Source organism: Prionailurus bengalensis, chromosome D4 (assembly GCF_016509475.1).
Source record: "Prionailurus bengalensis isolate Pbe53 chromosome D4, Fcat_Pben_1.1_paternal_pri, whole genome shotgun sequence".
Taxonomy (NCBI): domain Eukaryota; kingdom Metazoa; phylum Chordata; class Mammalia; order Carnivora; family Felidae; genus Prionailurus; species Prionailurus bengalensis.
In genome coordinates, this window is record NC_057359.1 from 27,328,860 (window position 1) to 27,351,501 (window position 22,642).

The 22,642-nt window shown below is 41.2% G+C and overlaps 1 long non-coding RNA gene across 1 annotated transcript in view; it reads left to right on the forward strand.

Annotated features, from left to right (window-relative positions):
- The window catches only part of LOC122474288, a 37,032-nt gene that overhangs the window by 14,143 nt on the left and 247 nt on the right, over positions 1-22,642 (forward strand). The gene's annotated exons all lie outside the window — the stretch shown is intronic.

The following is a 22,642-nucleotide window of genomic DNA, read 5'->3' on the forward strand; positions in this document are numbered from 1 at the left end:
ATTAAGGTTGTTAGTCAGCTGACCTTAAAATAGGGAGATTATCCTGGATTATTTGGGCAAACCCAATGTAACAACCAGGATGCTTAAATGTGGAAAAGAGAAGCAGAAGAGAGTCAGAGAAGGACATGTGACAATGAAGAGGTTAGAGTGATCTCATATGAGCCAGGATTCCCAATTTTTGCTGGCTTTGAAGGATGAAGAAGGGGCCATAAGCCAAGAAATACAGGCAGTCTCTAGAAACTGGGAAAGGCAAGGAAATGGATTCTCCCCTAAAGCTTCCAGAGCCACTTTATCCATTTCCCCTATTTTGTGGATGAGAAAAACAAGGTTCAGTTTCCAAAGTCCTGCACCTGAGATGTGACAGAGCCAGGAGTTAAGCTCAACCCACTTGATTCTAGAGCCTGCACGTTGAGGCTCTTCATTAAAGTGACATCTACCAAAGATATCTTGTTCCTCTGAACTGCTGTACAGAACTAGCTTCTCTACAGAGGACTTATATCATGGACGGAAGAACCTGGCCTTTTAGAGTCAGTTCTACTCAGTTTTCTGCTTTTCATTAGTTTGAGGTTGAGTTTCTTCTTCCTTAAAATTCAAATGACGCCCCCTCAACCACCCCTCACCCCAATCAGACTGTTGTATGAATTGCAGATGATGTGTACCGTCTTCAACATGATCACCAACTTGGTTGATGGTCACAATTCATACTTTCTTGAGCACAAACAGTTATTAAATCTCTATGATTATTTATGTCATTGTTTTAAAGTCACCACAATAGTCCAGTTCTTCCGCCCGATCGTTTTGTATTTTCGAACCTATGACTATTGCTTAAATGTTAGCGTGTGGTTTGGATTTCATTACTTCTATTCCTAAGTGTTGAGTAAGTAAAATGGATAGGTGGTCATTCTTGCCGCAGTACCAGTTTCAAGGATAATCAATTCATCATTTCTGTCCTCAGGAAGCCTAGCTTTACATGGAGTGGCTTCAGGGGGTGTGTGGCTAAAACAAATACATAATAGACTCATATAATGCCATCAACGATTATGGTAGAAATGTACAAAGTGCTCTGGAGTGTCTGACAGAGGAAAGACCAATTTTATTGGGGTGGTCCTGGAGAGATTTCATAAGGGAGTTAATACTTGAAATGAGCACTGATAGCATTATAGTTCTTTCAAGGGCAGAGGTGTCCGATTCTGTGTCCTCCTCCCCTCTCTCTGCCTCTCCCCTGCTCATGCTCTGTCTCCCTTTCTCTCTCCTAAATAAATAAACATTTAAAAAAATTTTAAAAAGGAAGCAACATGATCCAAAGTATGGGAGGAATCAGAAGTCCTCCAGGTTGACTGGACATGAGCGTCAAGTTCTGAAGTAGGAAGATGTAAGACTGAGGAAGATGTAAGCCTTGTTATTTGAGGCTTGACTGGTGCTTCCAGAAGCACCCCTGGTCAGGAAGTGTAGGATGCACTGGAATGGTGGAGGGAGGGAGGGTTGGGCAGCTGAGGGGGAGAATGAAGTGGAGGCCAGTCAGGATACTTTTGCTTTAGTGTCTCTCATCCTTTTTTTCATTATCACTTCCCTAGGAAGTCTTTTAGACATCCTTCCTTCTAATTGCCAACTCCATAACGTTTTAAATTCAGATATACTGTATGTATGTTTATATAGTGTATCTATATTTGTACTTTAAACATAAAAAGAGACTTATAAAAAAGATGCTCCCATCGCCCCCAAACCCAATTGTCACCCCCCTCAAGGTGGGCTTGTTGAGAATGTATAGTATAGTAGAGGTGAAGAGAATCTGAATTAGTTAGGTGATACCTCGGAGCATGGAAAGGGGGCAGAAAGGGGAAGGTTTTGAGGAAATACAGGTGACAACTCTTGCAAAAGAGAAGATGTGGAGAGAAGGTAGAGGATCCTGGACCATCCTTCTGAGAAGAAGACACTGTTACACAGACAGGGTCAGCTTTGCTCTCTCTACACTTTCCTTCAACGTGTCAGCCTTCCTTCTTAGAATGCTGTATTTGGTCCTCACCTCAGCTTGAAGGCTGAGAAGGTAATTCCCCAGAGAATCTTCAGCGCTCCACTGTTCTGATTTTGTAGAGAGGAATGGCTGTCCCTGTCTCTCACACCCATACCTCACGGATCCTGCCCCATTTTGTGTCATGGTCTAGATCAGTGGCCCATGGGAAGACTCCCTGAGAAAACTGGTCAGAGTTCGTTTTTTTCCCAAGCCCAGAGGGAAGTTCACTCTGAACTAGTTCAGGACTATCCTAGGAATGGGTGCCCATCCTCATGCCGTGGGAGGGGACATTATGGCAACTTCTCAGGGGTCCTGCCTGTGTTGAGGTGTGGATGACGAAATGACACCATTGCCATCTTACGTTTGGTCTAGAATTCTCTTAGAACATTGAAGTTGACCCACACTAATAAAAATAGGGTGTTGGAATGGACAGCATTAGTATGTGGGGCTTAATTATTTGGATTGAGAGAGAGGGACAGCAGATTGTTTTCTGTTTGTTTTTCTTTGATTCATAGTTGAAGTTGCCGCCCTGGTAGGTATATTGGTTTGGTTGTTGGATAGTTAGACTGGAAATGTTCTGAATGATAGGGAAATTGTTAGTGTGGGAGAAACTGCATCATCAATCTGCACATTTTGAATGTAGACTTAATTATACTTTAATGCAGGTTGTTTCTTTCTTGTCCATTTCGTCAACAGCTGATTGACCCCATCTTTCATATTTATGAGATTGGGTATTTCAATTGTTTTGTCAGTGAGAAGAAATGTGGTGTATAAGAAGTTTGTTAGACTATGTGTCAGAAGATTTGATCCCTCATTTTGGCTTTGTCTCTTACCAGCTGTATGATTTTTTTTTTTGTATGATTTTTTATAAGACACGCATTTTCTCCCTTTTAAACAAGACTCTAGGACTTACCTACGTGCCTGATGTGATTGTGGTAGGGCTTAACTGATAGAGGTGGTGGTGTTAAGGGAAACTTATCTTGCTGATTCAATGTCTTCAAAGGCCCCCCAAACCAAAAGCAATTAGGACCAAACCAGCTTTATGGAGCATGCTAACAGGTTGGGCAGGCAGCTTCAGAATGTAAAAGGGAAGGCTAGAGGACTGAAGGAAGAACTCAACAGGGAGGAGTTCTTTGGTGAGAGTTGTTGAATACCCACCATGGTGAAAGCAGGAAGTCCTCCAAGTGAGGAGGCACTCAAGAGAACCATCTAGAAAGCTTGACGTCTACCCTTTAGCGTTTGGAGGTTTGAGGCTATTAATTGATTTACTCAACAGAACCTCTAGAGAACTTGATTTCTACCTTTTGGAGTGTGGGGTTTGGTACTATTATTTGATTTGCTCAAGAGAACCATCTAGAAAGCTTGACTTCTACTCTTTAGAGTTCGGGGGTTTGGGACTATCACATGATTTACTCAAGAACACCAACTAGAAAGCTTGCCTCCTGCTCTTTGTAGTTTGAAAGTTTGGGACTATTACTTGATTTATCCCTGGAAAAAAATGGACGGGCTGTGGCTGAAGCTGCCATAATGGCAGAGAAAGGAGACAGGGCTGCAGTGGGAGGGATCTGCACTCCTGCTGAAAGTGCCAATGTATATGCTTTCCTTGGGCCAGTGGAGGAGCCTGTTGAAAGTACTTGCCCGAGGAAGCCAGCATGGCTGGCTGGATGCCACAGGCTAAGAGAAGCATATAGGAGATGCAATTTGCTTGGGTTATGCTCATGTTCTGGCCCCCAGCCAGTGAATAGCACCTCTTTCACTCTCAAAGATGAATGTCCCCAGTCAAGATAATTTATATAACAGCTACTCTAGGTGTACTTAGCAAGTTAGGAAAGGCATTTCAGAGATCAGAGAATTACAAATTGGGGGTTCCCACTGGGTGATCTCGGTGGGTTAGAGTCCGTATTTGGACATCGGGCTCCCTAGAGGACCTCATGCCAGATACCAGATGTCCCTGTGAGGGAAAGATGAAGGTGACCATAGAATCTAACATCTGAATCAATCAAGGTTTCACCAGAAAAACAGTACCAGCAGGAGACAGAGAGTAAGAGACTTATTGTAAGGAACTGGTTTACTGATTACGGGGACTGGCTGGGCAAGTTGGAGCCCCTGAAGGTCAGGCCATCAGGAAGGGTAGGTAGGTAGGTAGGGGCTAAAACTGCAGATGACAGGTGCAATTTCTTTGCTGAAAAGCCTCAGTGCTGCTCGTCAAGCTTTCAACTGATTGAGCCAGGCCCACCCAGACTGTCTAGGATAATCTCTCTTAGTTAAAGTCAACCGATTATGGCCTTTTAGTCACATCTACAAAATATCTGCACAGCAACACTTCGATTAATGTTTGATTGACTGACTGAGGACTGTAGTCTAGCCAAGCTGACACATGAAACTGACCACCACATCACCCAAACCAGGGTGCTTTTCAGAGTGAAAGTGGTGGTAAAAATAAGTGAAATTGCATAATTTTTGGAGACATTTTCCTTATCGATCAACAGTACAAATTAGTTTTATCATCTTGGTAGACCTCAAGTTCTATTAAAAAAACTATTTTAAATATAAAACTTCTTTTCACAGAAAAGTAAATGTAACATAGCCATGTTTATATCAATTCTCTGCACATTAAAGAAAACAAAAGCAGGATAATTTATCTGGATACATGTGTACCTAATTTTATCAGCTTTTTAACTGTTTCTGTTTCTAATACTGTATCATTTGTATTTTTCTGAAGAATGAAGTTTTCGAAATAGTCTCATTATTTAAATTTTTTTAATAGTACTGCCTGCAATCTTTCTCAAGGCTGAAGTTAAAAATTGGAAGTGTTGAAACACTTTCAAGTGATACTTTTATGACACCATGATCTTTTTGATTGAGAAAATGCTCTGACTACATCAGGCAGGAAGTGGTAAGTGCACAAAAAATTCAGTTAAATGGAAGATAGTCTGAATTCTAGCTTTTAACATATTTAAATTTGAGAATATTTGCAAATTCTCAAACTATTTTCAGAGTAATACATTTCTTCAATTAATATTTTATAGGACAAAACTCATAAAATGAATGGCTTCTATTTATGATTCATGTAAATGTTTCACCAACTTAGAGATGTGAAAATTTGGGGCATTCTCGGTTTCTTTTTATTCTGATAAAGAATAGAAATTCATCTATTTAAAAATAGAAGCTTCCTCAAAATATACTTCTTACATGTTGAGAAGTCCAAAATACAATTATAGAAATCGCTCAATTTGTATGCTACCTGAGCTCTTTTAATATGTTGAGTTGCTTTTTTATTTTCATTTAATTTTTTTTTAATGTTTAATGTTTATTTATTTTTGAGATAGAGAGAGACAGAGCACGAGCAGGGGAGGGGCAGAGAGAGAGGGAGACACAGAATCTGAAGCAGGCTCCAGGCTCCGAGCTGTCGGCACAGAGCCCGACGCGGGGCCCGAACTCAAGAACAATGAGATCATGACCTGAGCTGAAGTTGGACACTTAACTGGCGGAGCCACCCAGGTGTCCCTGTTTAGTTGCTTTTTTGCCTTTACAGTGATAAATGTTACCGACTGCCTGTTTGCAAATTTTTTTTCAATGATTATAATTTCTTAAAAACTTTAAATGCTGAAGCTTTTGGCCTTATACTTATTGAATAGTTTGAAGAAAGATCCTCATCTGTTTTCTCATTTATTTATTTTTTATTTGAGAGAGAGAGAGAGAATTCGCTAGCTGGGGAGGGGGGCAAAGGGCAAGAGAGAGAAAATCTCAATCAAGCTCCATGCTCAGGGCAGAACCCGATTCAGGGCTCTATCCCACCAGCTTGGGATCATGACCAGAGCCAAAATCAAAGGCCGGATGCTCAACCGGCTCAGCCACCCGAGCATCCCTCCCCACCTGCCCTTAAATAAATCCAACCAAAACTTAAAGAACTTATTTACATAGAAGCTCAATACAAATGTTGGACATTTATGTCAATTTGCAAAATAACCCTTCAAAATTTCAAACATTTATAAAACTGAGCAGCAAAGAAAAAAAGTGTGCACTATCATGCTGCATTTTTGTTTTTTTTCCTTTGAATTCAGCATCGACTTTGTCACAAAAATTTTAAGATTCAGTTTGTCTAGCTGGGAATATATCTTTGTAAATTTTTGTAACTCTAGCTTCTATATTGATGGTAACATGTTGGATGCAATTAAATTGTGCATGCCCTACAACCGAGACAAAATATCCTTCTGATTGGTGGGATTTTTAAAGAAAGTTTTTATTTTGAAATAATTTTCAAATTGCAAAACTGCAAGTTGAAAAAATTGTTCAGAGTTCGCTTCCCCTAATGTTAACACCTTTGGTAACCACAGTACTGTGGTCCAAACCAAGATATGAACATTTGTACAATGTTGTTAACTAAACTGCAGACTCCATGCAAATTCAGGAGAGAGCCCTTTCACCCCCTTTCCTGTTCCAGGATGAAACCCCATGACCTTCATTTGCTGTGTCATCTCGGCCTCCCCCAGTCGTGACAGCCGTACATTCTTGGTCTTTCATGATCTTCCCACTCTTGACGAGTACAGGTCACTTGTTTGATAGAACGACTCTCAGTTTGAGTTCGTCTGATGTTTTCTCATGATCATATTGAAGATGTGCATTTTGGGCAGGAATATCTCAGAAGTGTTATGTGTCCTTCTTAGGGCATCCTGTCAGGGCATGCATGATAATGACATTTTTTTTTTGTTACTCCAGATATTAACCTCAATCAGTTGGTTAGGGTGTCTGTTGGGTTTGTCTATTGTAAAGTTACTATTTTCCCGTATATAACTGATAAATATCTTGGGTGAGATACTTTGAAACAATGTTGGTATCTTGAATCTCCTCAAATTTTGCTCAGTGGTTTTTGCCTCATACATTGATACCTCTTGCCTGCGACAATTATTACTGCGGCATTTGCCTAATGGTGATTTTTCGAAGAGTTTATTTATTTATTTTGAGAGAGAGAGAGAGCGAGAGAGAGTGAGTATGTGAGGGAGCAGGGGAGAAGCAGAGACAGAGAGGAAGAGAGAGAGAGAGAGAGAGAGAGAGAGAGATTCCCAAGCAGGTCAGGTCCTAAGCAGCTGTCAACTCAAAGCCTGATGCAGGGCTCAAACTCAAACTGTGAGATCATGACCTGAGCCAAAACCGAGAGTTGGATGCTTAAAGGACTGAGCCACCCAGGTGCCCCCTTAGCGGTGACTTTTTTATTTCCCTGGTTCCGTCTACATTTATAAATTGGGATTCTTCTGTAAAGAAGAACTCCCCACCCCCCCCTTTATTGATTCAATAATTCCTTGATATTATTGTGCATTTATAGATAATTATTTTACTCTATGGGTTATAACCCAGTACTATAATTATTTTTTTAAATCAAATTGTTGCAGCTCTGACCATGGAGAGTCCCCTAGGTTGTGTCCTTGCCTTAATTTTTTTTTTTTTTGAGTATAATTGACACACCATGTTATTTTACATTCAGGTGTGCAACACAGTGATTCGATTTCTCTATACGTTATGCCATGTTCACCATAAATGTAGCCACCATCTGTCATCGTACAAGGCGACTATAATATCATTGACTATATTCTCTATGCTGTGCTTTTTATTCTTGTGACTTATTCATTTCATAGCTGGAAACCTGCATCTCCCACACTGCTCCACCATTTTGCCCACCCCCCTACTTCCGTCTCCTCTGGCAAGCATCAATTTGTTCTCTGTATTTATTCTCTGATTCTAATTTTTGTTTCTTTCTTTATTCATTTGTTTTGTTTGTTAGATTCCAAATATGAGTTACATTGTATGGCATTTACAATAACCAAGATATGGAAGCAACCTAAGTGTCTATAGATAGACAAATGGATAATGAAGATGTCTTACACACACACACACGCGCGCGCGCGCGCACGCACACTGGAATGTGTCCTTGCCTTTTGATGTGCCCCTCTCCTTTCTCAAACACTTCCTTATTTTCTGGCACCACAAGATCATCCAGGCTCTTGTGTTTTTCCTGGCCCACCTCTAGAATCAATTCTTTCCCCCAGGGAGCTCTGATTCCTTTTATTGGAGAATGGAATATAGAAACCAAGATCTGGCGCCGGGTATGCTCAGACTGCTGGAAGACAGTGTTGAAACGTATATATAAGCAAACAGATATACATTTCTATATCTATCTATTTGTATATATATGAGTTCATACTGAGTACACGCGTTCATAACTTGATTCCAATCCAACAAATAAGTTCATTCTAGTTTCTCCCTTTCCTTAACTTTTATTTCGGTCCACAACAGTGAGAAATCTGGCTCTTGTTATTTACAATACAGGAATAACATAAATAGTGGCTGATTTGTACTATATAATACATAGGAAACCTTAGCTTTCACACTACTCTCTACACATCAAGATTTCTTAGCCCCTGTTTCTCATGCATAGTTCACATGCACACAGCCTATAATTTTCAGCATTTCCACCGATCCTTCCATTTGGTAGCCTAATGGCTTTCAGTATGTTGAAGGCTGTTAGTATAATTTATGTCACGGGCCACAGCATAGCTACCTGGTATACCAAGATGCCGGTAGGGTCATCCCTAACTATGCACTGCATGCTGTCCCCATAGAGGGAGTGTCACTTTGTGTCCGAAAAAGGTCAGGTCCCCATTCAGATTTAGCTATGTATTTCTCTCATGCTATCAGATAAAACCATGGCAGGAGCTGGAAGTAGAGGTCAGAGGTCCACCAGACCCCTTCTCATGAATTTCGTGTAACTGTTCATAACAAACACCTCATAGAAACATCGCAGACAACAGTCATGACTGGGAGCTCCCGAAGTAAGCTGGGACTGTCTTGAATGAACTGGCTGTAAGATCAGCCTGATAAGACCTTTCTCTCTCTCTTAATCCTTACCTCACTCCAAACTTGGAGAAGCCAGAGGAAGTAGAAGGATGGGAGGAGGAGAAGAGAAAGAGCAAGGTTAAAAAAAAAAATCACAGAAAAACTCATCCTATCCCTTCCACCTTTGTCGACATCCAAGCTGGTTCAGACACAAGCAGAGGTATGGCGTAAGACTGTGGCAGTTTGACTTTACATTTAACTGACTTTTTAAAAAAAGTTTATTTTTGAGAGAGAAAGAGAGGGGGAGGGAGGGAGAGAGAGAGAGAGAGACAGAGACAGAGAGAAGCCCAAGCAGGCTGCGCACTGTCAGTGTGGAGCCTGATGTGGGGCTCAAACTCACAAACCGTGAAATCATGACCTGAGCTGAAATCGAGAGTCAGATGCTTAACCAACTGAGTCACCTAGATATTCCTTAACTGGCTTTTTGATACCTGAAAAATCACTAGAAAAGTTATCAAATCTGCCTGGTATTTCATCTAGAGCAGAGAAGAATGCTCTAGCAAAATTTGATTGAAAGCATTTTGTAAATGATAATGAGCTATATGCCCTATTCCCTTATTCGAAGACATTTCTTTCTTCATATTATATATATATTTTATACATATATAAAATATGTATATATATACATACATACACACATATGTGTGTGTGTGTGTATATATATATATATATATACATATATATATATACATATATTTATTCTTCTGAAATTGGGATGCATCTTAACCCCAGTGTACATTTATGGAGGTGATATCTTTCTTCCTTCTTTCTTCCCCTCCCCACCTTTCTTCTGAATAGCTGCTATTAAATCTATAATGTATCTTATAACCAGAACTGAGAAATTACTGCAGGTTTTTCTGTTTCATCCAGGATTCCTGAACTATGTATGCAATTTTCCTAATGAAAAATTGCTTCTTAAGCATGTATATTGAAGCATAAAGCTCTTCCTTGATTTCTTTTTTGTTGCCAGGTCAATAATTTTATACCAAACTAAGAAATGAGAAGGCACATTTCCCCATCTTTAGCTTTCTTTTATCTTATCTAAAGACAGATATCATTTTTTAGGCAAAACACGTTGCCTATAGTGTATTTTCCTTTTTCAACATGGCCCCAGATAGGGAAAGGAAAGAACAGGTCATTTCTGTAGGAAAAATTGGAACCAAGCTGAGAGCCTATCTATTAACTCTGCCTTTTTCTCCCTCCCTCCCTCTCTCCCTTCCTTCCTTCCTTCCTTCCTCCCTTCCTTCTTTCTTTCTTTCTTTCTTTCTTTCTTTCTTTCTTTCTTTCCTTCCTTCTTTCCTTCCTTCCTTCCTTCCTTCCCTCCTTCCTTCCTCTTTCTTTCTTTCTTTTTTGGTACAGTAAATGTTAGATCCGGATTGAGGTTATTCCAGTCTGCAGAGCAAAACAATAACAGTGAGAACCAGCACAAAACATCCTCCTTTTGGCCGTGTTACATGCAAGTTTCTAATTTATGTAACAGAAAAAGGAGATTTAGAGAGTTCTGAAAAAAAAAATGGAGTTTCTACTGGAAAGACTGACAGACTCTAAACTACAAGGGTGTTGCCAGGCGCCACCATAATAAAAGGTGGCAAGCTTCCAGGAGTCCTCGCAGCTGCATGCCTGAACGTTATTAAATATCTAACTATAGTTTGCAGGCCCTGGCCAGCTTGTAACTCATTTCTGGCTGACACATTCCGGCTCATAATTAGTGTAGTACTTCTATGGCCCTTACTTCTAATTCTTTTCCTGTAAAACAGGTCTGTTCCAAAAGACAAAGGTGCACTTCACTCGGCAGTAGGGGAAATCCATGCGGTTGGGATTCTTCAGGTGGTCATGTGTGGCTGGGATCCACAGGGCAGGGAATTCTGTCTTCTTCGGACTCTCTGCAAAATGGCACGCAGATCCCCGGATTTTATTTCAGCCTTTGTCACCAGCCTCTTCCCTTACAAAATCTTAAGTTTTTTCGTTGACCTGCTAAGACGTAGAAACTTGACCACCTCGCTCCCTTGATCTTACTCCTCATGGACAAGCGTGGAAGGACACAGTCTGGCAAATGGAATGACCAAGATGTGCGCAGATCAAACATTTCAACAATGGGTCCGCAACCGACAAATTTCACGCTTGTCATTTGTCCTGGGTTGGTAGCATGTGTGCTCCGCTCAGGTGCTTCCCAGATTTCTCCACCTGCATAGTTCCGGCCTGGCGGGGCTGCAAGGCGTGGGAAGACGAAGCGATGTTTGGCAGTGTTCTTTTTAACCCTGGAAGCTGGGGGCAGAGCTCTGGTGCTGCTGTTGCTCTCACACACGTGGCCGCTCGTCTTCCTGGTCCGTAGCTTCTCCAGATCCACTGGGTTATCCTTCAACTTCTTCAACTTCTGGGCCAAGTACATTTCGCCCTCTGATGAAAGGCACCGGAGTCACATAATGTAATTCGACATTTTGGAGAGACCGGTGTGGGTTTCGGTTTGCCTTCATGGGTTCCAGCTCAGTATCAGGGGTTCCAGTTTGTCCTTGCCACACCCCCCTTCTCCTCCATCTTTCTTTCCCAGCTGCCTGCGCTGCTGACTCTAGGGGTCATCGCCACACAGCACAGCCTTACATGGACTGTTTAATCATCACCCAGAATTGTGTAAGATCAAATCCCCATAATAAATCCCTTATTTTATATCACTCTTGGTGTTAGTGATTCTGCTCCTCTGATCATACTCTACTTGGTACAGTTGCATAGCTGTTGACAAGCTAAACCCTATGAGAGTGTTCAAGAAGAATTCAGTTTTCTTTGCTGAGGAAGACAGTTAAGGCATCTTTCTTTTCTTTTTTGAACAGCCGAAGGAACTGTGAGCGTAGAGATTCAGTGACTTGGCACAGCAGAAAATACCAGAGATGACATTTGAACTCAGACGTTTCTGAGACTGTACCCAGTGAGCTGTGAGCAGGCACTACATGTAAACGGAAATCAAAGAGGTGTGTGTGAAAAGGTGTCCCATGTCACTGGTAATCAGGGTCACGCAATAAGATGCTACTTTCCATCCACCTGGGTGGCAAAAGGTCTTAAGGTTTAGTATCAGCAAGAATATTCTCCATGAAAAAGGGAACTCTCATGAATGGCTGGTATTCACTGGTCTAGCAACTTTGGAGGATGATTTGGTATTTCCCCAAATCTAAAGGATTCATGTCCATGACCCAGAAAATTCATTTGCACTGTTTACTCCAGCCTACGTTTTCATGTGTGCCCAAGGAGGCATTTTCAAAGATGTTCAGTAGAACAAGTCCATGTTCATTAATATGAGTGTGACCCCAAAGCATGGTGGTACATCCACAGAATGGAATGAGGTAGATCTGTAGGCACTGAGGAGCTTCTCGTATATTGTGGAATAAATAAAAAGGAAATCACAGAATGATATGTTTCATAGAGTACAACTCCTGTGAAAATACACAAACAGAACAGGGCTATCCATTTCCCAGGAGCAAATATGTGTAAGTAAAAATATTTACAAAGTTGGCAAGCTAATACTGGCGATGAAAAGAGATGAGAAGAAAACTGGGATTGTCAGTGGTGAAGTTGAGTTTAATTTATGATGTTTTATTTCTTTTACAAAGAAAATATCTTCATGTATTACCCATGTAATTCATATTTTTTGCTGTAGAAAGATAAAGGCAATGTGTCTGAAAGATGCGTTATAGACCGTACGGCATATTAAAAGAGGGATGGTGTATTTGCAAAATGTTAATTTAGTTAATACTTTTCATTTTATGGCAAGGAAATTGGGGCTCAGAGACATGAAATGATTGGCTGAAGGCAGACTCCAATAAAAATTTGAAATCAGATTGTCCTGGAAAAATTGGTAACAGTTTCTGGAATTTTTTGTTAATAATCTCAGAAATACTTTGATGAAACCAGAGTTTACTTAGGGCCACCATCCTGGGGACCTTCTGAACAAACCAGATTCAGCTTCAACATTCATGATTTGGTCTTTTAACCATGTTGCACATGGATTCTGTTAAGATCGTGCCAACACCACAGTATCAGTGTTGAGTCTTGGAGCCTATGGCTAAAGCTACAAGTTTTTCAAACACCTTCACCCTCTGTTGCCTCAGTAAATTCATGTTTTCTGCAGCATATCCAAAAACACTTTGGTCCTTGTCCTTCTTTTTTTTTTTTTTTCAACGTTTATTTATTTTTGGGACAGAGAGAGACAGAGCATGAACGGGGGAGGGGCAGAGAGAGAGGGAGACACAGAATCGGAAACAGGCTCCAGGCTCCGAGCCATCAGCCCAGAGCCCGACGCGGGGCTCGAACTCCCGGACCGCGAGATCGTGACCTGGCTGAAGTCGGACGATTAACCGACTGCGCCACCCAGGCGCCCCGGTCCTTGTCCTTCTTTAAGATGGTTCACATCTGTGATATTTCCCAGGAAGGCAGAAAACTCAGAGACAGTTCCCTACAAAGCCATTCTTTAAATCAACAGAAATATAATGGTGGTATTCTGAGTCCATTTGTTCTGATGTCCCAGGAAAGAAAGAATTGGTTTCTGCTTCTACAAATGTATTTTCATCTGGCCTTCTCAAAGATGGGAAATAACCACAGAACAGTCCAACACATGCAAGTCTCTTTGGCCCAGAGCCTAATTCCAGTCTGCTTGTAGGGATCTGCTTGATTAATAGAATCTGAAAGTCCTAAATGTTACCCATCATTTAAGTTCTATTTATGTTATCCCTGATAATAAAGGTCTTCTCCTAATCCCCGATTCTTACTCATTTCTCCACCTCAGGTGCTCCACTCCTGATGACCGGGGTGGCCACCTTGTATTATAATGATCTACCTTGGGTTTTTCTCTTTTGCTATTTTGTGAGCAGGGGGAGAGCCGGGGAGATCTGGGGCTGGTAGAAATAGGTTCAGAGATAAGGGACCTTATCTCTACCTTCTCTGTGGGTCTCAGAATCTTCTATCAATGTCTTTCGCACAGTGATAAAAGAGCTATCTTTTTATCGTAGCTCCAACAACAACCATAGCAGTGTGGTACCCAAACAAACTTGTTTTACAGATGCCACTTTTGGAGAATATTCAGAGAGAACTTGTTGCCTCCCTCCTTCTCCCTAGCTACCTGATCACCTATTTCCCCATCTTGGGCAGCAGAGTCTTTCTGAGGGTATCATTTCCTCCTCTACCATCCTGTCCTCAAGGACAGCAAAACCCCTCATGGCTGCTGCCAGAAAGAACTCTACTCCTCTCGTTTGAATCTGAGCCCCTCTCCTCAAGCATGGCTCCATGATGCAGAAGTAAAAACACGGAAGCAACTGTAGCCGCCTCCAGCCTTCAGAGAATACTTTCTTCCATTAACTGTTTTCAGGAGTTTCTCTCTCCTCCCCAGAAAAATGAAATACTTACTTTTTTCTGTGTGTTGATAGCCAGGAGTGTGATGTTACACTAGATGCCTTGTCCATTCTCTGAAAATTAGGAGGGGCAGGTCATGGCCTCTGCTTCTTCTCTGTGTTGAATCTCAGAAGAGTTGGAAACTGAGATTGTCCAACAGCCACGCTCCTCCAAGTCTTGTTCATTTTAGTGTGACATTTCTGAGCTTTTGTTCCACAAGTATTCAACACACACACAGATGTTATTCATATTCTTCAATCTACTGAAAAGAAAAATACCCAAGTCTACTGTGTTACCGGAACTGAAGTAAACATTGGCAGCAAGTGTGGAAGGACTGACTGACCCGGTGGTTTAATATTTTTCCACTTCAAGCCCTTAATGTGCGTCCTGTGAATCATCTAACAACAAAATGTCATGCTCTCCGTGAGGTTTCTCTGCTAATTACCCAGTGAGTTTTGCCTTCCCAGTTTTATGTTTGGTGTGATTGTGTGTGTGTGTGTGTGTGTGTGATTTTCTCCCATTCCTATTGATGTATAATTGACAAATAAAATTGTATGTCCTTGAAGTGTGCCACTTGATGTTTTGATATACGTATAGGTTGTGGGTTGTGGGAGATAATGGCCACAATCAAGCTAATTAACGAATCCATTACATCACAAAGATTTTCTTTTTCTTTTTTTCTTGTAGTAAGAACACTTAAGATTTACTCTCCTAGTAAATCTCAAGTATACCATACAGTATTGCTAGGTATAGTCACATTGCTGTACATTAGATCTTCAGAAATGAAATTTTATACCCCTTACCACCTCCCCCCACCCCTGGCAATCACCATTCTACTCTCTGCTTCTATGAGTTTGATTCTTTTAGATTCCATAGATAAGTAAAATCACGTGGTATTTGTTTTTCTTTGTCTCTCTTTTTTTTACTTAGCCAAATGTCCTCCAGATTCATCCATGTTGTTGCAAATGGCAGAATTTTTTTCTCTTGTAGAGCTGAATAGAATTCCATGATTTTTAAATTTCACGGGTTCCACTGCTTAATTCTTGGGTGCATTTATTGGACAATGGAGCTCTTGATCCCTGACCTATCCACCTTAGTGGTTTGAAATTTGATTTACAATACTTACAAGAAAGACAAATCCCACAGATGATGTAAATGGATATAATCTTCTGTAAGGAGATGATGGAGAAAGAAGAAAATTAGTTGCTATTTGACCAGAAGTAGCTTATTCTACTACTAATAAAATCAATTAAAGATGTACAAATATCTCCTTTGAGCTAGGTATTTTGGGAATAGAAATCATAAATAAAAGATGGTCCCAGCTCCAGCTGGCCTCCTTTCTTTATGCAGCATGATGACCCTTCTCCTGTAAGGCCTGGCTCAGTCCCAGAGAGGTTTACAAGCCTTACCTTCCACCTTGGCAATTAATAAGGTATTGAACTCAACTTATGGATGCTTCCTAGAAGAGATCCTAGTGCCATGTGAAGATCATAAAATGTTCTTTTTCTTACCACATCTATATCTTCACTCACATTTTCTTTTTTTATGTTTACTTATTTTTGAGAGAGAGAGAGAGAGAGAGAGAGAGAGAGAACATGAGTGGGGGAGGGGCAGAAAGAGAGGGGGAGACAGAGGATTTGAAGTGGGCTCTGTGGGCTGGCAGTAGTGAGCCTGATGTGGGGCTTCAACTCATGAGATCATGACCTGAGCCTAAATCAGAAGCTCAACCAACTGAGCCACCCAAACGCCCCCTCACTCACATCTTCTAGTGTAATATTGCTAAGGACTTATGGAAGAAAAAAATTTAACTGCCCACTATCCCAATGGTTTCCTGTTTTGGAAGGAATTCCAGGATGGGTGGAAGTTGAGTCAGATATTGAATCTCCAGAGGGTCTTTGTGATCAGGGTTGTTGGAGACTAGTCCTGGGTGCAGCTGCAGGGACTAGTGTCCAGCACCATGGACTGGAGGGGTTTTTGGTGGAGTGGTGATGACAGCAAGTGTCCATTGTCCCTGGCGCCATTGGACATGCAGTAAGGAGATAGTTCTGGTGGCTAGATTGTGGCTGTCCTTTGCCTTCCTAGGTTCTCTCCAACTCTTGTTCTCTGGGCTTCTCCTAGGTTCCTTGAGATACCTAACACCCATTTGATGAATCCCTTGTTTTGCTTGAGTCAATCAATGCCTATTTCTATTGTTTGCCATCAAGAACCCAGACTGCTACCAACATTTTGCATATGGCTCGCATCTCAAAATCTTTTTAGATAAATATTTTGAATGCTTAAAATGATCAAAGTGATCATGATGGTCTTTCTTATCATTTGGGTAGTATCAACCTGATCAACACTATCCTATGTTTCCCCCTCATCCTCATGTTTTATCTTCTGTATATTTAGGACGGAAGTAAAATTTTTATTTGACTATAAAACAGCTTTTTTTTTTTTTAAAAAATAACTCTAAGAGAGGTTAAAATATTTAGGTGTTATTGACTCAGAAGATGCATTAATTCCTGCTATCGTAGTTAACTAAGAGATGTGTCTGGGTATATATTTAACCTATTTTCATGAATGAACTAGCCTGCTTCTAGACAAAGGATTGAGCGAAAGTCCCCAAGCTACTAGCAAACATTAGTCTCCCCTAAATGTTTTATAAGTTCCTTATATTGGCACGCCTGCAATATGCCATCCAAAGATGTTGAAGGGAATGTCTATGGTCAAAAAACAGCTCGAAACTCTTGATTTTAGGATTTTATTTAGGTGGTTCTTATAGCAAGAGCTTAAAAACTGTGCTCTGCAGAGTCCTGGGGGCTTCATGGAATCCCTTTGGGGATTTCAGGAGAGGTATGCATGAAGGAAGTGACAAGGGCTAGAATGTCTTCATGCAGAACAACATCTTTTTCTTTAAGTGTCAGGTTTTCACACAAACCACTGGACCTCTTTGAAACACAGTGAAACTTTCGGACCCCTATTCTCCAGAAAAATTCACATACAAGACATAGAGAAAATTTTCGCATGTAATTTTTAGGGTGTTCATAGATTCTGATGATCTTTTTGGATCTTTATTCTATAGGTTCCCAGATTAAGAACCTTTGAGGAAAGCTTTCTTAGTTGAAGTTTTCTTTTACTTAAGAAAGGAAAAAAAAAAAAAAAAGAAAGAAAGCCACCATCTGTCTATACTCACATGTTTGGGTTTTCTCCGTATCTCCATATGTAGGCAGTTCCAAAGAGCTGTCTTTTCATGGCCCTTTGAAATGGGTTTTCCTTGCACACAACGATGTGTGTAAAGAAGCTTTGTCCTCAGACAAGACCAGGCCATTTACCTGTTTCACATCCAGAAGACTGCTAAGAAAAGTTTCTCTGCAAAATATGTCTTCTTGAATACCCTTGAGCTGGGTATTCAATACCCTTGAGATGACTTTTCATAGGGAAAGGCTGGAATAAGGAGCTCATGGCTGGAAGACATCTTCAAGAGTCCTTAGACTCAAAGGAGCTAAGAGATCTAGATCAATAGCCAAGGAAAGCCCAGAGAAAATGCTGAGAGAGGTACGGGGAAAGAAGGGAAGAATATGGAGAACCACAGAAGGAGGAGGAATGATCTTGATAAGGGTCAGAAAGTAGTTCAAGCACTTTCTCCTTCCTCAGGATCTGTGTGCATCTTGCTCCCACTGCCTGGTCTTGTCATCCTTCTTCTCATCCGCTTCACTCTGTGAGTCTTAGATGAAAAGTCCCCTCTTTTTCCTCACTGCTCAATATAGGGTGGATTTCCTCAGTTATTCTTTCTCCTAAAACTTAAAAAATTATTCTTATAGCACATATCATAATTTAATATTATATATAGAGAGACATACATATATAATACAGGCTTTGAGGGCGAATATGTATGTGTATATATAATTGAGTTACACATGAAATATAATATTTAATAATATATATGTCTACAATATAAAATACATACTGTATTAGTGTTTGTCCTTGTTTATTGTCTGTCTCTAGAAGCCACTATAGGGTCAAGGACTGTGTCTATTTTGTGCTTGACAAAGAGTATGATTGTTAATAAATAGTTGTTGAGTGAGTGAATGATCACTAGAAATTATGGTTCTCCCTAGATGAGGCAAAGAGCTATGCCACCCATTGGCCTAAAGATGGGTGACTTAGACTTAGGGAATGAAGAATTGGTTGAAAGTAGAGAATATGAATTTTTAGAGGAGGGATCTGCTCAGAAGAAAAAGTTGAACTCAGGAATTGCCTTGTTCTGGATTTCTGTTTCAAACCCCCAAAGTGAATACCACCTGTAAGTCAGACAAAGCCTGTTCCTGCTGGTGATCCCCACGTCCACCTCTAGTTTAGAAGGGGCTCTACTTCTGAGAAGGGGTGAGAAGGATGGGAAAGAGAAGAAAGTCACTTTCTGCAGTCCACAGTGTTGAGGTAGCACCTCCTAAGACCTCTCCTGCAGGCAGTGGAAGAAGACAACCATGCTTACCTTCCCTTGGCTGTAGATGGTGTAGTCCCTGCACTTATGTGCAGCTCAAGGCATGGGCATCCCAGGAAAAGGAAACACTGTTGAGGGTGAGTAAGAACTTTCCAGTGAGTGTGTGGCTTCTATATTCATTGGAGTCTGCTTCTGGGCCTTAAATCTTACTTGGAAGTGCAAGCATCCGAGGAAGGCATTCTGCGCTGTGAGCGGGAACTGGAAATGTTCCCTTTTGCTAGGATTAACGCAATGCAAAAAGGAGCTGAGGGCTAGAAAGGCAAATATTCTTTCTGGAACAATGACCATGAGACCAGTTATATTCAGGAGATTTCACATTTTGTAGTACCTTTCTCGAAGTGTATTAACTTTCTTATAAATAGTGAGATAAATAACGTAAAAGCCCACAGCCTTACATTTTCTTGGTTGGAGTTCGCATGAGTTGACTTTTCTTTATCAGTTAGAGGGAAAATAATCCTCTCATCTTGCCTGAATTGCCTGAACATTCTAGAGAGTGATCTAACTTTCTGTTTCACTTCCTGCTCTGTAGAGGTGGCATTGACAAACTATATATATATTCTCTGCAGTAAAAACCCCAAGAATACTTGGCTTTTGAAGGACCCTGAATGCAAGGAGGCAGAAACTTGGTTTGGAGTCCAGACCTGCCACTTACAAAGCAGATGATCTCAGAGAAGTGACAGAGCGGCTGGCATCTATGACTGAGAAGATTTAGATGGTCTCCAAGCTCCTGTTACAAGATTGTGTGACATTCTTAATGAACCCAAGAATCTATGTTGAGGTCCTTTCTATCCTGTAATTTAAAGAAGAGGGAGGCTGACTAGTGAATATAAATGATTTTTGTTCTACAGTTTACCTACTCCAGGGGTCAGCACTATAGGGTAGGTGTGCATCTCCTTATTTGTTCTAGAATGCTCCTCGGGGAGGGCCAAGACCTATTCAGCAAGGGGCTTCATCCATCCTGGTGAAACATTTGGGGAGAGGAGAGGAGGTTTATGTGTGTGTGTTGAGTAAACCAAGTTTATAAGAAACTTTGTCTAAATCCTAGATTCCATCTCAGCTTATATAGCCAGAGAATGTGCTAAAGAGTTGAAACAGACAACTCCACCCACGAGAGAATTTCACAATGAAATCTCTTGCGTGCTGCAGCGAAGTCACAGACAGCGCTGTTTCACAATGTAATGATGTGGAGGTAGAGGCCAAATTTATATGCAGAACAGATGGGCCCATAGCTAAAAGAAAGGGAAAGACTTTTCCAAAATAAGCTTGTTAACTATTATTATCTCTGAATATAAGCAGGGAGAAAATGCAGTGTTTGGGACAAGCTAAAAGTATCTTAGGACCTTTTGAGTTTATAGTCATTTTTTTCCTCACATATTTGTAAAAGGGCTATAGACGATGGGATGCCATCCCATCTGATGAGTACACTTAGCATGATTTTAATTAGTAAATTCGGCAATCCCTTAGAAAGAATTCTACCCAAAGGTGTTGTCTCTGAAATATCAAAAAACCTAAGGACACCTGAGGAAACATGGACCCATGTTGGCTTTTCATATCTGTTGGATGGGTCAGTGATGACTCATTTAGAAGTCAAAAATTTCCCTTTACTCCTCCCAAATATTTTCTGCGCTATATGCTCACAGATTCTTGAAATTTCTTCTTCAGTGACTTCCTTTCATTTTACCATTTAAAAATGAGATATGAGAGACAAGCACTTCTACAGATGCAGCACTTTGACTACAGTTCTTACTAAATAGTAAATGACTGATACAAAATTCATTTTCAAAGGTGAATTCCAATGGGATAGCTGGGAAAGATCATGTAATGAGGGCAGGAAAGTGGAGTGTACCCAGGAAAGTGGAGAGGGTACAACACACAGTAAGCTTGGACTGGGCTGGAGCAAGACAAATGTTACTTATTTTGCTTTTTCTGTAGATGCATAGTTTTAGTGAATATAGGAGAGTTAGATAATTATTAGACTTTTGCCAAAGCTCGGTCTTTAGCACTGACTTTAAAGGAAAGACCTGGGGCGCCTGGGTGGCGCAGTCGGTTAAGCGTCCGACTTCAGCCAGGTCACGATCTCGCAGTCCGTGAGTTCGAGCCCCGCGTCAGGCTCTGGGCTGATGGCTCAGAGCCTGGAGCCTGTTTCCGATTCTGTGTCTCCGTCTCTCTCTGCCCCTCCCCTGTTCATGCTCTGTCTCTCTCTGTCCCCCAAAAAATAAATAAACGTTGAAAAAAAAATTAAAAAAAAAAAAGGAAAGACCTGATCTGTAAGGTGTGATAATATCCCAGTGTGATATGTGGAATACTAAGAAAAAAAGTAGTGGTCCCATATATACTTCTTAGCCCATCAGTTAATATGAGGAATTCTTCGACCACATGCATAGAGGGAGGGATAGGAAGAAAGGATTGATAAGAGGGGGGTAGAAAAAAAGCTGTAACTAGGTGTCTGAGAGGAGAATGGAAACTAATGAGAACCCCCCACCCCATCCCAAGTGCAGACATAGTAATAAAATATAGCACGTTGTGTGGTTTCTATACTCCAGGCACTCTTTTGAGTATTTTACGTATATTAACTCATCTAGAGACCACATTTGTCAATATCATCACACAAATATCTGTTCTTAAGTTATTCATTCAATAGACCTTCAATGAGAGTCGATTATGTACCCAACAGTTTACCAAAGTTTGGAGTTACAGAGGTTAACAGAAAAAGGCAAGGCTGGTGCTTCTATGGAATTCACAACTTAGTGGGGGAAAATAAGCAGAGAATAAATAAGTAAATCGACAAATGCCATTATTCTAGATGATGATGAGCTCTATGTGCTATCAGCACAGTATAATAGAGAGTAACTGGTGTCCAGGGGATGATGGAGTGGTCGGGAGGCACCTCTCTGGGGAGGAGACGAGTGACCTTCCACCTGAACGATGAGCAGTCAGTCACATGAAGTGAGCAAGGGAGGCTGGGCACGAGGCACAACACTTGCAAAGGCCCTGGGGTGGGATACGTGTAGTTTGTTCGAGGGACTGAAGAAGGATCAGTGTATGTGGAGCACAGTGAGCACAGACGAGAGGTAGAAGGTGAGTGAGGTCAGCTGGGAGGAGGAAATGCTCTGTGTGGCCTGTCATTTGGATTTTAGACAAAGTGAGAGGAAGCACTTAGCATCTGGTAGGTTCTGAAGATGAAAGGCATATAAGATTAAGCGCCTGTCTCATGGGTTCACCAACTAGCATCATCTTTCTAGAGCCCGCTTATTTGGCCCTTCGCCTGACTTAACGTTTGTTGTGGTTGTAAGAAAGCAGCACGCCTAAGTGTGAGAATGGTCAAGAGAGTCTCTGTGGTGGAAGCTAAGCATGTGCTGGTCATGCAGAGAAGGGGAGTGGAGAAAGGAAATCCATGAGCTAGAGTCTGGCTGCCGTCAGCTCGTTCTCAGTACCTCTAATAGGCAGCACTCACTTTTCTTACCGATTTTTACCTTCGCTTGAACATACTTTGTTTATCTGGAACTCTCATGTTCCCTGAGGGTGTGTGCATGCACTTACGTAAGAGTGTGTGTGTGTGTGTGTGTGTTGGGGCACTCTACATTCTTTGGAGCCAAAAGACATTTGGTGGAAAGCTTATTAACTTTCTTGGCTCTGCCAGTTGAAGTATGGCCTTGTAGTACCGTAAGCTTTTTAGGGATGAAAATTTTCATTTCATCTTAGATATTTGCTATCTTGGTCCCATAGACAGATGTCTAGAACCTTTGAGGTAGTGGTACATGCTCAGTTCAGTTCACCAAACATTTGCCGATGGCCTACTCTATGCCAAGTGCTGGGTGAGGCCCTGTCTCAACAAAGATGGGCAATTTGCATGCCTCGCCTTCATGGAGCATGTCTGAAACCAG